This window comes from Perognathus longimembris, chromosome 8 (genome assembly GCF_023159225.1).
Source record: "Perognathus longimembris pacificus isolate PPM17 chromosome 8, ASM2315922v1, whole genome shotgun sequence".
Classification (NCBI taxonomy): Eukaryota; Metazoa; Chordata; class Mammalia; order Rodentia; family Heteromyidae; genus Perognathus; species Perognathus longimembris.
In genome coordinates, this window is record NC_063168.1 from 24,690,667 (window position 1) to 24,705,006 (window position 14,340).

Here is a 14,340-nt window from a genome sequence, read left to right on the forward strand (position 1 = left end):
TTCCATCCCTTTGATGTGGCCAAGAGCAAATTCTGGAGTCTGAGACAAACTTGCAAATGAGGTGGGATGTGATGCTCAAAATAACCTTCTAGCAATATCTTAGGGCTTGATAATGGATTTTTGTGGACTTTTTTCCTCTTGCCTTTCTCCCTATCCCTTAAAGAGATAAATTATTTTTGAAAAGCATAAATGCATATATATAGATAGATAGATTAGGTAGATATGCACATTACTATTTAGGGTTTTTTATACCATACTGTATTGGCAAAAATACCACTTTCATTGTGCTGTATAATTTTTTTCCTCCCAAATCTTGGGTCTTTTCTGTTTACTTGTGTCTCCCACATTGTCTTCCCTCCTTACCACCCCTGTGTGTTGAACACCAGGTAGTAGATGTCAATTTCCTGCATGTCAATCTTATTTTTCTACATTTGATTCTTTGATATGGCATGTTTCAGTAGCTGGCTACTCCTGACTTCAAAACCCCTTCCTAGGAGAAGACAGCCCAAAGACCTCTTTTACATGAAGTGTTTTTCCTCATTCTACGTGGCCAATCTCTGTAGATGGTGTATGTTTTCAAAGATCCTGGGCTAGGGGTGGGTGCAATATTTATCATGATTTATCATATTACCTGGATGATCTCCTTTTACTTACTATATTCTTCTAGAAGAAGAAATCATTGACTGGCATGGCTAGATTCAGCTACTGAATGGCTGAAGAAATTGAGTGTTTCTTTCTCTCAAAATCATAACATGAAAATTAGGAAGGCACCCAAATGTAAAATAATCTAGATTTTAAATTTTGACTTCTTATTCTGAGGGTGGCAGGTGAAAGGGGGCCATTATTTTGGCTTTTACCTGAGGCCTATACCCCTAAAATCCCAAGAATTGGTGCTCTTGGAATATTTCTGTTATCCATCAATAATGGGGGGCGGCTGGGGGGGGGGAGCATCTTCCTAAAGGTAAAGGCAGCCTAGGCAGGAGAGCAGCAGATAAAAGAATAGGAAATTCTGTTTCCAGATGTTTATTTCTTTATGTAAATACAAAAATGCCAATGTAGATCCTGTGTCAAGACCATAGAGAATGGTGCTTTTTACTACAGTTAGCACATGCATTTTTAGAAACTATTACGTGTTTTAGAGAACCTTTGCTGTGTATATGTAAACTTCTGTATTGTTCAACCATTAACAAATAATAAATTATTTCATTATTAAAGCAATATTGGTCTTCCTGATATTTTGCATCCAAATTTACCCTTTCCTGCTTGTTTGTTTGTGTCAGTACCTTGAACTCAAGTCCCCACACTCTTGCTAGGCCTTTTCTGCTCAAGGCTGGCACTCTACCATTTGAGCCACAACTCCAGTTCCAGTTTTTTTAGATTAGTCTCATGGACTGGAATGCCCAGGCTAGCTTCAAGTCATGAGCCTCACATTTCAGCCTCCTGAGGAAATAGGAGTTTAGGTGTGAGCACCTAGCCCTTTCCTGATTTTTAAAAGACCAAGTTAATCAAATTTCCTTTAAAAAAAAAAAAAAAGGGTGGCAAATTCACTGGCTCAAGGTTTTAAACCCTTGGATGAAATGAGATGTCTGCAACAAGGGTTTCTGTGTGGCCTCGGTGAGCCATTGGTCCCTGCTACACCCACCCCTACCTGCTCATTCCCAGAGATCTCACATGACACAGGCAGCATTTGGGAGCTACAGGGACAACTAAGAATACCTATCTTTTGAGCAGCGTGTAGTCTTGTGGTAAAAATAAGCCCACAGTTTAATGTACTTCGGTTAGTTGTGGGATAGAGTTGTGCAGGAAAATTCCCTAGGGAAACCACTGAACTAGTCCATGGGGGCTGGGCCCTGGAAAGTCAGGTATTTGCCAGTTTGGCAGGGTGGGGAGTGCCCTGGAGGGTGGATGCCACGGGAAAGACCTCAACTGGCAGATAACTCAAGACCAAGAGCCCTGCTCTCTAAATATTAAGGTGGTGTTCTTTTACACGCTAACATCTTTGGCTAATTTGCATTTACTCATTCATTTTAACAAGCATAGATTGAAGCTCTGTGTCCAGCTCTGTCAGAATTGAAGACATCAATGAGGAAGGCAGCCTCACGAGCGCCCTTTGTAGTAAACTGAACTTTGGGACTCAAGTCTTGTCTTGGCACTGATGCTAGGAACAACAGCACTCTTGCTCCTCCAGAAAAATAGTGGTTCAAGGTCAAGGAGAAGGAAAGATGGATCATATTTTCCTCCTAACGTGATAGCTTTATCTTCTGGTTCAGGAGTCCACGGCAGCATGCATGCTAGGCTACCGCTATATCTCTAGCTCTTAATGGTGGTGGGCTTGTTTTTTATGTTGGTTTTGTCTCACACCGTAGCCCACGTTGGCCTCACAATGCTTCTGCCTCAGCCCCCTTGGCCTTGGGGTAACTGAGATTATATACGTGTTCCATGTCTGACTTAACCAATGACTTCTTTTTCATTTAGGTAAATATTATTTTATATCATCAAACAACTTCTTATTCTAAAAACTACCAAAGATTTTTTTTTCCAAAGAGTTTTATGGGGCCTTAGGAATTAGCGATAAGGGCAGAAAGCCTATAGATGTTAAGAAAGAAGAGCTTTCTAGTATTTCAACTTTGCAAAAGTGGTCTGACTCATCTCTTAAAAGCATAAGCAAGAATGTGCTCTAGGCCCTTCTAGAATATGTACTTCTAGAATCCATCTCTGTGAACAGGTTCCAAAGGGAATCCAGCCAACACTCCATTGTCAGTGTCATCAGCCAGAGCTATCTTCCACCAAGGCCTCGGGACCCCTTGTTTACTGTGGCTGAGGACAGGAAGCTTCCAACTGGAGATAATTATGCAGACAACTTGCATGTAAAGATAGCCTAGACCACAAGATGACAAATCTATTTCCAAGGCTTCTTGACTTTGTTCACAGGGGCCTTATGAAAACATGGCTCCATCAGGGTTATGGTCAGCTTGCTTCTACGGAGGGCTCCTCAGGGGCTGGAGCTTGCGTGAACCACCTGTGCCTGGCTCTCTCCTCTTTACACAAGAGGAAATTGTGGGAGACATTTGCCCCAAATCGGCAAATCTGGTGAGGAGTGGGACCCTTGACTCTGGCTGGAACCTCACACTCTCTTGCCCTAGGTTTTACAAGAACTATGTCAAATTGTCATGTTTCCCTGTGGGGCATCATTTCCTCTTGGAGTCTGAGTGAGGCAATTTCTATGGGGGCGGGGGCAAGGGCAGAGGGGACATAGGTCAGTATAGCAGAAAAACCAGGACCCATGGCCCCTTATGGATTATCACCACTAAATCATTGCCCTCTTCTATTGTGAAGAGGAACCCCATGTGGATCCCCAGAGGCCCAATAGCAAATGAGTCAATGTGCTCTTAGAGGGGGGAAAAAAAAAAAAAAACACCCATATTTTTAGCGAGACCCAACATTAATCTCCTAGAAAGTTCATTTAGTTAAAAACAGAACCTGAAGACAGTGGGCAGTCACCCATCGTGAGCCAAAGCATACGCGGAGGGGAACACAATGGTGTTCCTGTGTGCCTGTGTGCATCTGACCATACAAAATATTTGTCAAAATGAACTCCAGGAAATGGAAACAAGAGGGTTTTTTTTTCCTTTGTTGCTGTTTTCATTTCCTTTTATTCATGTCTTGTTTGTTCCTTTATATGTCTATGGGAGGGTAAAGGTGGGGGCCCAGAAATGGAGGGACAAAGGCGCAGCAGTGGCACTCACTAGACATGTTGAGAGTGAACTGTACTACTTGTGGGTGGGGACAGGAAGGAAAACCTTGGGGGGAGTGAGGGGAGGGGTGGTATTGTCCAAAACGAAATGTACTCATTACCTGACTGATATAACGGTAATCTCCCTGAATATCACTTTTATAATAACAAAATTAAATTAATTACAAAAATAAAATAAAAAAACCCAGAACCTGAAACTCTCGCCTTGTCTGTTGACTCCTAGCCCTGAAGGTCGATGATGTTATTATCTGAAGCAAATGTGACTGAAGAGGTCGCTAGCCAAGTGGATCAAGAGACTCTTGGGCAGCTCCACGTACCCCCTCCACTGTCACCCCAAAAGCTGGTCATTAATCATGGTCACACGCTCAGACTGCCCAGACAGATCTGAGGACTTATGCCAACGTCACTCTTTACAAAGTCTGGTGACGCAGAGGAAGTGTCTAGAACTCTAGGTCGAGATCTGGGAAGTGAGGCTACTGATAGTGCCCACCTCCCAGGGCAGCCAGGGATAACATCAGTGTGCCCGCGTGGCTGGGGATGGTAGTGCACAGACGCAGCTGGGGGGAACGACCTTAGTGCGCAGGTGCGTATCCTGGTGCCCAACAGGTAGAAAGTATTACACACTGGGAAGCAATTGGGATGATTTTCCTAGCCTAGACAAGGGGAGAAGTTTGAACAGTGAAAGGTGTGTGCGTGCGCGTATGTCTGTCTGTGTGTGTGTGTGATTCCACCTGGAACCAGACCTCACACATACTAGACAAGCACTGTACCATGGAGTTTCATCCCCAGTCTACCTGGCTTTTCGGAGTCCCAAATTCCAACCCTCAGAGAGAAAATAAGCCTGGAAGGGAAAAATATATGGGCAGCGGCGGGGGCCGGAGAGAGGCGTCGTTCACATGCGTCATTCTGACTGTGCTCCATAGAAGACAGGAAGTGGTTAAACTGAAATAAGGAGCAAAGCCAAGGGTGACTCAGGGACAGCGTGCGGACCTTGGCCTCAGAGGCAGGGAGCCCTTCCCAGGTGATGTTCATAATGGCAAAACAAACCCCCAAAGGATGATTCAGACAGGAGATTCTGCCAGAAACCAGGAGCACAACAGTGGCTGAGGGAACAAGAGACAAGAGGAATTCTGGTAACTGCCTGTATGCATCAAGTAGCTTACCAGGGCTCTAGCATTGGCATGTATCTTCCCAACAGCAAATTTAAAACAACAATAGCTAGAGCTCTGGCCACAGGGAGTGAAGGTCTTGCACTTAAGCACGAGACTGCACACGCAGCTGCAGACATTGCAGCACTGATGCAAGTTAAGGCTGAGACTTTGGTCTATGAAGCTGCAGACAAGGTCAGCCTAGTGCAGAGCATGAACTGCATGGCCCAGAAGAGGAGTCTGTGGAAGCAGATGGTGGGAGAGACCTGGGTGAGGAAGAAAAGGAAGAGACAGGTGCTTTCTTGCTACTATATTTAGATCCCTTAATATGGGGCTAAATGACTCTTCCTGAACTCAATGCAGGAATCCCATGCTCCCCTCTGAAGACTGGGCATGCGTTTATTTCAGGGAAACAGTGAGTCATGAAATCAACTTTTCTTTTTCTTGCTTTGCTTACCAGGAAGCTCAGAGCCAAATTCACACCTCACCTTGAGTAATTCTGTGAGACTCTGTGGCTGCATACTTGTGGCCTCATTTTCCCCCTGGTCTTTTCTCTAACCTTGATTTTTATTAAATTTTATGTAATTTTGGAAGTCATTTCAGATTTTCTTTGTACAGAACAGGAAAAATCCATTTGTCATGGAAGATCGCTGTTAATATAAAAAAAAAGTTCTATTTTTTCTTAAAGCAGGGACAAGTTAGGTTTAGTAATTGAGACTGCGGATATTGGGGTGAAGCGTATGGAGAGGGAGAATCAGAGAGGACAGGAGGGGGAAGGGAGGGAAAGACGGGTGGCGGTGATAGAAATAAACTTGTCTAGAAGGTAGCTGCCTCAAGTTTCAAGAGAATCCTACTCATCTAGGAGGAGCAGGCTGTGCTGGAAGGTTCTGCAGTGGCCAGAGGTAGTAGCCAAAGTTGATGGAGTCACCAGAGAGAGGCTGGAAGAAGAAATAGCTTTTCTCCAACCCCAGAAAGTTCACTGGATTGCGGGTCATTGAGAAAGATGTTTTTCAGGACTTGTTCTGCTATGTTGTGTGTGTGTGTGTGTGTGTGTGTGTGTGTGTGTATGTGCCAGGCCTGGGGCTTGAACTCAGGACCTGGACACTACTGTCCCTGAGCTTTTGTGTTCAAGGCTAGCGCTCTCCCTCTTGAGCCACCAGCTCTACTTTGAGCTTTTTGGTGGTTAACTGGAGATAAGTGAGTCTCATGGACTAGCCTACCTGGGTTGGCTTTGAACTGCATTCTTTAGATCCCAGCCTCCTGAGTTGCGAGGATTACAGACATGTGCCAGCGGCACCGGGCCTTTGCTGTATACTTTTTAAAGAAATCGCACAAAGGTTTCAATGTCTTGTTAGTGTCTCACTCATGGACACAGGTCAACCTGCAGGAAGGCATCCGGGGCAGGAGCAGGACACAGCCTCGGCCCATTCATTACCAGTCTGTTTAGACCCAGGCTCCGAAGGCACAATCCCTCCCTCTGGGGATGACCCTCACATGGCGAGGTGGCGCCTGGATGGCCTGAGAGCGTCCGGAGCCAATGACCAGCCAAGGTAAGGGGGTCTTAGACAAGGCCTGCCCTAAGAGACACACGTTCCCCGGGCAAAGGCACCTGTTGTCTAGAGGCTGGTGGAGCCCAGAGGGCAGGGGCTGCCCAATCCCTGGGCCGTTGGGGAGGTGGGGCATAGAGGGGAAGGGAGGAAGAAGGTTGCCAGGGAATCCATCACTGGCCACCACAGTGAGTCCTTGCTTAAAATCCCTGCCCGTCTCCTGCTGTCTGATTCTACTGCCCTACCAGGGCTCCGCCTAGGCGCCTCCATCCTCTTAAAACCCAGCATCAGAGCCCAACCCTGCTGGTCTCCCACCCCTCTTGTGGGAAACCATCACTCAGCAGATATCCACGTCTCTCCTGGGGCAGGCCCCCCTCCCCCGACCTGGCCCACCTTACCCTCCTGACCTCTCCCTTCCCCCTCTCACCCCCTTCTCCCAGAACAGCTGGGCAGGGCGGGTAGGGGCTTTGTACAGCTGCTCCCTCTCTTGGGATGCTCCCAACATCTGTGCAGCTGTTTCCTCCCTACATATGGATTTCAGGGAGACCCTCCAGGGTAAAAAAAAATTGCACCAATCCTGCTTGTGTGAAACCACACTTAACCCACCGGGTGAAAGCATGCCAAACACAGCTATGTGAAAATCACACTTGACCTGGGCAAAAACACACTGACTGGAGAGAGTCACACCTAATGCACTTGTGTGAAGTCACACCTGACCCGACTGTAAAACCATACCTGATTTACCTGTGTGAAGTCACACCTGAGCCACCTATGTGAAGTCACACCCACCTGGGTAAAATGTCACATGGCCGCTATCGCATCCCTCCACTGTCTCCTCACCCGGACTCACTCCGCGCTCTCCAATCACCGCGAGACACGCCCTGCTCAGCAGAGATTAAACTCCACGGCTGCCTCAGCACCTGGGACAGTGTGGCTGGTACATTCAGAGGCTAAGTTACACCCACAGTGGGGGAGCATATGACTCAACTAAAGAATGCTCTTTATCTGATCATATAAAACAATATTTATCGAAATGAACTCCAGGAAATGGAAACAAAAGGGTTTTTGTTTTCTTTATTGCTGTTTTGGTTTTCTTTTCCTTTTGTCTCGTTTGTTTATCTGTCTTTGGGAAGGTAAGGGGGCACAGAAATGGAAGGGCAAAGGGTAAAGAAAGGCAGCAGTGGTACACACTAGACACTGTGTTGAGAATGACCTATACAACTTGTGGATGGGAGGGAAAAACTGGGAGAAATTGAGGGAATGGGTGACACTGTCCAAAAAGAAATGTATTCTTTACCTGACATGTTACTGTAATCCCTCTGTATATGACCTTTATAATAACACTAAACATTTTTTAATTAAAAGAATAAAATAAAGAGCCTGGTTCTGATGGCTCACATCTATAATCCTAGCTACGCAGGAAGCTGAAATCTGAGGATCACAGTTCAAAGCCATTCCACACAGGAAAGTTCCTGAGACTCATCTCCGATTAGTAACAGAAAAAGCCGGAAGTGGCATTAAGGCTCAAGTGGTGGAACACTAACGTTGGGGAAAAAGGAGTTCAGGGACATCCCTCAGGACCAAAAAAAAAAAGAATGCTCTTTAAGAGCAAACATCAGGCTCTGTGCTGAGGCAGGACATGCTTGTCAGCACCAAACCACTGAAGCAGGACAACACCAATGTCACATGTCCCCAAGCATAGGTAATGAACCAGAGCAAGACTTTTATTAAAAAGGAAAGGCGACTGGGCGCAGGTGGCTCATGCCTGTAATCTTAACTGCTCAGGAGGTTGAGATCTGAGGACTGCAGTTCAAAACCAGCCCAAGCAGAAAAATCCATGAAGCTCTTATCTCCAATAAACTACTCAGAAAAAGCCAGAAGTGATGCTGTGGCTCAAGTGGTAGAGCACTAGCCTTGAGCACAAAGAGGCTCAGGGACAGCGCTCAGACCCTGAGTTCAAGCCCCAGGAAACACACACACAAAAAGCTTTTTGTACCACCAGACTCATGCAGGTAAGCAAGGACATCAGAAAATGCCAGCCCTTTAGAACAACCCCAATGATCTGTTCCTAAACAAAAGCAATTTGATAGAGAACAATTTGAGTTAGAACTACATGAGAAGAAAAATAATTCAATTCAAAGGACAAATTTGTCCAAAAGTATAATCCACATTATTGTCAAAAATTATAATTTAAATGTAACCTGGAGGCAAATCATACTCTTTTCAAATATTTTGCTTATATTTCAGAATATTTTGTTTCATTCTCTGCTTTTCATTTCTAATGATTTTAGTCAGCTTGATTAAATGCTGCCCATTTACAGAATGTTTCTTCATGAAATGTCACATACATAAAGGTGGTAAGACATGGAAGTTCTCCTTAAGCTGGCATCAGTGGCTCACACCTGGAACCCTACTCATAAAGCCCTGAGTTCAAGGCCCCCACCCCACCCAACAAAAGCTTAGTGAATTACTAAAAAGTCAACTTCCACAAATATCCCCCAGGCAAGGACATCACGGACCTAGGTGACCCCAAGTGTCCACCTGCCTCCAGCACAGGGCTCTGCGGTGGCCCCTCCTTTCTTGCCTCTATAATTTTATCTTCTGAGACTGTGTCTCTCTGCACTGTGGTTTGATGTTGCTTTAGAAAATTATGTAAGTGGCATATATTGCGCACGTTTTCTAGCTGATTACCTTTGCTTCTACTGCGAGATGTGTCCATGTTGTGTGTGGTTAGCCGACATTCCTTTTCATTACTCTATAGTGAGGTTTGAAACAGCAAAATATTGAAAACAAGCTAAATGTACAGAAATAGATTGGTTCAAGGACGGGACCTTATTAAATAGGAAGTTCTATACAACCCTATTTATGTATTAAAAAGAAAGACAAGTCAAGGAGTGAGTAAAAGAGAAACAAAACATAGAAGAAAATGCATCCAGATGAATGTCTATGGAGAAAGGCCTGGAAGAACAATATGCCATGTTTGACATATAGAAGGTGAGTGAGAGAGTACAAAGTCCTTTATAAAGGGTGTGTGTGTGTGTGTGTGTGTGTGTGTTTGAGTTAAGAGTCTGGTTTTCCTGTAATGAACACTCATTGCTTCTGCAACTGAAGAAAGCAAAAACAAAAGAAAAAAAGGAATTTAAATAATGAAGGAATCAACAAAGAACTGATAATTAAGAAAAGACTGGAAATCTCAGGGAGCTTTTAGATTGCCCCCACCCCCACCCCAGCCAGTCTTTCTCCTAGTTTCAGTCAATTTCTAGTTTTTTCTACGTGTCTGGTGATTTATTGAGTTCTCTATTTTCATAAATTGATTAAAAATGAATGTTTCCCAACCATAGCTAACATATTGCTGAGGTTTACAAACTCCTCACACATTGTTATTTACCAAACCTATTTGTTGGGTGCTTCTTTTTTTTCAACTTCATTTTCACCCACTTTGCCTTGCCTTGCTCTGTTTAAAACAAATGAAAACTACTTCAATTCATTCCAGTCAAATCCTTCTTTGTCCAAAACTGTTTCAGCTGAGTAAATTGAATGCTCCAAAGTCAAGTGGGCTTAAGTTCCAATCCAGTCCAGCCACTTGGCATTGAGCAATATATTAAGGAAATTAACCTCTCCCAATTTAATTTCTCCATCTATTAAATAAGGATTAAACCATCACTGGAGAATTAAACCGCCACTGAAGAATGACCAAGTCAACTACTTGTGAGTCACCTCCCTTGGGGCAGGGAATTCATTGTTGGGGGTTCTCAACTTGACCCAGCGTTACTGCTGTTCAGCTCCCAAGTTTACCCACTGGACACCAATAGTCATCCTGGCAAAACTGTGACAACCAAATGACCCCAGGGATTGCCAGTGTGTCAGTCTCTCTCTGTCTCTCTCTGTCTCTGTCTCTGTCTCTCTCTCTCTCTCTCTCATCCTGTTGGCTGCTCCTTTGGTATGTACTTCCCTAGGTCCCACTTCTCAGCCCACCCTTGATCCAGTGCAGATTTTCCAACAAACACCCTTCTTCCATCACATCTTTCCCTATGTCCCTACTGTGTGCTGCCAGTGACACATGTTTGGGTTCTCTTAAGTTGCTAGGCCAAAAGCCAGCGTTATCTGGAAGATACAGCCACTGTTCTTCTTCATCCTTCCTACTTTCCTAAATCCATGGGTGAGTATGGGATCTCCCTTACCACCCCCATGACCCCAACCCACTTTACAGCTTCTTAGACCAAGATATACTACTGACAGGTATGGTTATGGTTCAGGGTTTGCTTTAGGGTCCACCAAAAAAAAAGTCTATGAAGTTAAGCATGCAGTCTGAGCACATCTTAGGACAAAGCAATTCAGCATCTTCCTTCCTGGCTGTCCGGAGTTTCCTCAAAGACCATGCCTGACTCGACTCTCCCTGCAGTCACTTGTTGGCGGGCACCAGCCTGGCCAGCCCTTGTCCCACTCCCTTTCGTTTCTCTACCCTACATCCTCCTGAAGATGTCCAGTCACTCCCCTTCTAAAAATCAGCTTAAACATATGTGACAGCTAGATCTAACACACGCTGGAACCTGGTCAATTATGCAGGACTCTAGACAGTCACACACAGGGAGACCAAAGGAGGATATTCTTAGGAGAGGATCACAAAGGCGCAATGCCTATGTGCTCTGATCATATAAGATAATACTTATTAAAATGAACAGGGAATAGAAACAAGAGGGGTTTTTTCTTTATTGTTGTTTTTTGTTTTCTTTTGTTCTTGATTGATCTGCCTTTGGGAGGGTAAGGGGGAGCACAGAAATAGAGGGACAAAGGATGAACAAATGCAGCACTGGCACTCACTGGCACTATGTGGAAAATGAACTACACAACTTTTGGTTGGAAATGGAAGGAAAAAACTGGGAGAAAGTGAGGGAAGCGGTGACATTGCCCAAAAAAGAAATGTACTCTTTACCTGACTTATGTAACTGTAACCCCTCTGCATATCACCTTTACAATAACAATTAAAAAAGAAGATGAAAACATCAGCTTAAAGATCTCATCTAGGGCCCCTCTCCCCTTCCTCTGTCCCAGCAGTGACAGGGACAGGGACAGAGTGGCACAGCCTGCTGCCTCAGCCTCCAACCAGTGTGACACCCCAAGGGCAGGGTGTCCTGCTCTCTTCCCAGTTCACAGAGAGGTTGTGACCAGAGCTTAGAAAATAGGCTGAGTGCACTAAGCACTCAAAATTCACCAAGGCCCAGGCACAGAGAGTCACCAAGCTCCCCAGGTTTGGCGATGCCAGCCCACAGCTGGACAGTCCACAGTCACAACAGCCTGACCAGGGTGCGCCCTCCTTGGAGCCTGACCGGGAAGCTCCAGTCACCGTGGCTGCGGAGCAGTGGTGTACTCTGGACAGGAGCAGTGAGCAGTGGGAATGCAACGGGGGTGAAGGCTAAATTGGTAGAGTGCCTGCCGAGAAAGCTCAAACCTCAATACCATCAAGAAATGGGGGGGGGGGGGGTGTCGGGGGGGATGGCTGTGCCTTTAAGAGGGGATGGCCCAGTTAGCCCGTTCCCCCCTCCTTCTGGCTTCAACCAGAAGAGAAGCTCCTGCCCCTGGGGGGTGAGCACGTGTGCCACCATGGCAGCAGGAGACCCCAGAGACCCGGTCCTTGGGGGGCTGTGGTCTCCGCCCATAGAGGAAGTTCCGTGACATCACCGTGATGGACAGTGCATTAGCCAATCACTAATACCCAGTTAGCCCCTCTCCTTTGTGCGTGTCTGCTGGTATATTACTGTTAGCCCCTCCCTTATTCAACCAGATTGCTCTCTTGCGCCTGGCCTCCTTGGAGGGTATGAGGAGGGAGGAAAGGGTCTCACCTGACCATGTGCACCTGAGGTTTACCCGTGTCCCTTCACTCCACCTTGGCCGCCCGCAGGTCAGGCGCCCAGGGGAGAGGGTGAAAAGGGGAGCACTGATAAGGGAGTAAGCTTAGCATCCCCGGACCCAGGGGAGGTAAATCTAGCCCGGCAGAGGGGGGGAGGAAAAAGGAAGAAAGGGAGAGAGGGAAGGAGGGAGAGAGAGAGAAAGCACGCGCAAGCTTTAGCTGGATAAAGACATGAGGAATTATCCAGCTTGCTCGGGAGCATTAGCAGGCATCCGTTGGATGGTAGTCATTATCAGAGTTGGGGGTGTCTCCCCAGGCAAGGAGATGCCCCTTCACTGGAGAGGTAGCCAGGTATCCCAGGCCTGGACTTTGTAAGCCCTTGTGTGCACGAGAATGACCTGGGGCGAGGCCTGAGCGTGTGTGAATCTAACATGCTCCAGGTGACATGGCAACTGCCTTTCTGCTCGTCTATAGGTTACCCTGTGGGCAGCTCCCACTGGAACTTGGACCAGGAGTTCCCAGGCCTGGCTACACCTTGGGAACATTGTGGGGGAGGGCGGGGGGGAGGGAGGTGACTGTAATTAGTCTCCCCGAGATATTTGAACTTGCCACCAGGAATCAACATCATCCATCATCCAGATCAGACCTTGTGTCAGTGCTACCATGACTTCTGGGCTAAGTTCTCTGCTGCTGGTTTCTTCTAGCTGGTGCCCAGGTGAGTTTTCTGTCCCTCTGAGGCTCATACTCCCCACCTGTGAGTCAAGTGTGAACTGACTCACAATCCTGCACCCAGTGGTATTTGTAGTCACTCTCACACCTGCACAGCACCTGAGTCTCACGTGGATCTCAGGACAAAACCCACAGGTGGTGCCTTCCTCTATGGGGCTGTCAGTTGGTGTAGAGTCATCCTCTCACTGGGCTCACTTGGGGGGGGTCCCTCTTCCCCTGTGAGGAGTCTTTTGGCTCTGATGGGCTCCCCTCACTCAGAACCAGGGAATAAAGGGTATTTATTGTAGAGACCCCCACTGGTGTACCCAGGAGAAGGCTCCACCCACTTCTGGACTAGGAATGGGGGGCAGGAACAGCTTGAGTGTTGCCCCCAAATTCTGCCCTGACCACCCAATTTCCTGGCCCCTCTCCCCACCTACTCACCTCCCCCTTTATCCACTCCTCCCCCTCCCTCTTCCAGCCTTGTGCATAGCTAGATCTAAAGGACCTGGAGGAAACTGGGTCACAGGGAGGAACCACCTGCTTGTTTCTCAAAAGGTTTGGCCCAGGAGAGCAGCAGCATTGGTGAGGCCAGCAGAAAGAGAGAGGTTAAAAAAAAAAAAAAACCTGAGGAGAGAGGAGAGGGGAGAGGGTGTAAGGCCTGAGAGGCACCAGGAGGCTGCCCTGTTCTCCAGGCCTCCCAGTCCCCACCTGTCCTTCAACTTACATCCGGGGCTCACAGAGCTAATTCCAGTTGAAGTGCTGAGCTGCCCATAAACAGGGTTACAGGGATGAGAGGTGGAGTCATGCCCTAGGCCAAGGAGAATGACCGCTGACACCTGAAGGAAGCAGGCACAGAAAAGACAATGACCTAGCTCTGATCAGCCTCGGAGGTTCAGAGGCTTGAAGGAGAACCCTCTCCCCTGACCTCCTACCCGCTGCTCAGGCTGTCTCTCCCACACGCTCTCCAGGTGGATCTGAGAGGCTCACACTACCTGGAGAAGAGAAAATGCCTCCCTTCAAGTGGCTTTCAAAAACTCTGCATCTCTGTGTGCCTGAGTGTTCCTGTGTCTGGACTTGCACCAATTTCCTGGACTTAGCCCTGAGGACCAGTTTTTCTGAGGTAACTGGTGGAGAAGCTGAGATCTGGAGCAAATATGCTCTTTGTGGAGCAGTTCCCTTGCATAAAGCTTCTCCTTGTGGCTTGAAGAGTTTTCAGTCCAGCCCTGCTCAGTTCGAGAGGAGACACAGAGAAGTTAGAAACAAATAGGAATTGTACCCTCAAAGACATACACCCCATTCCTGGTTCTCGCTTTCCATTGGACATCTCCATTC